General features: G+C 38.7%; 1 non-coding gene across 1 annotated transcript; it reads left to right on the top strand.

Annotated features, from left to right (window-relative positions):
* Window positions 1-108, top strand: LOC112780420 (small nucleolar RNA R71). Its single transcript, XR_003191259.1, has one exon. It is a non-coding gene; the product is annotated as a small nucleolar RNA R71 (small nucleolar RNA).
* The last annotated feature ends 584 nt before the right edge of the window (window positions 109-692 follow it).

The following is a 692-nucleotide window of genomic DNA, read 5'->3' as shown; positions in this document are numbered from 1 at the left end:
AAGCATGTCAGAAGGACACTTTTTGGTTAATTCTTTGTATCTCTCCCAAGATTCATAGAGGGATTCACCTTCTTTTTGTCTGAAGGTTTGAACATCCACTCTAAGCTTGCTAAGCTTTTGAGGAGGAAAGAACTTGGCTAAGAAAGCCGTGATCAGGTTATCCCAAGAGTTCAGGCTATCTTTAGGTTGAGAGTCCAACCAAACTCTAGCTCTGTCTCTTACAGCAAACGGGAAAAGCATAAGCCTATAGACCTCGGGATCAACCCCATTGGTCTTAATAGTATCACAGATCTGCAAGAATTTAGTTAAGAACTGAAAAGGATCTTCGGATGGAAGTCTATGAAACTTGCAGTTCTATTGCATCAGAGAAACTAATTGAGGTTTAAGCTCAAAATTGTTTGCTCCAATGGCAGGGATTGAGATGCTTCTTCCATGTAAATTGGAATTTGGTGCAGTAAAGTCACCAAGCATCTTCCTTGCATTGTTATTATTTTCGGTCATGTTTCCTTCTTTTTCAAAATTTTCAGTCAGATTTTCTCCAGAGAGTTGTGCTTTAGCTTTCCTTAGCTTCCTCTTCAGAGTCCTTTCAGGTTCAGGATCATCTTTAACAAGAATGTTCTTATCCTTGTTCCTGCTCACATGAAAAAGAAGAAAACAGAAAAGAAAATATGGAATCCTCTATGTCACAGTAT

This window comes from Arachis hypogaea, chromosome 19 (assembly GCF_003086295.3).
Source record: "Arachis hypogaea cultivar Tifrunner chromosome 19, arahy.Tifrunner.gnm2.J5K5, whole genome shotgun sequence".
NCBI lineage: Eukaryota > Viridiplantae > Streptophyta > Magnoliopsida > Fabales > Fabaceae > Arachis > Arachis hypogaea.
This window is presented reverse-complemented; position numbering and strand designations above follow the sequence as displayed.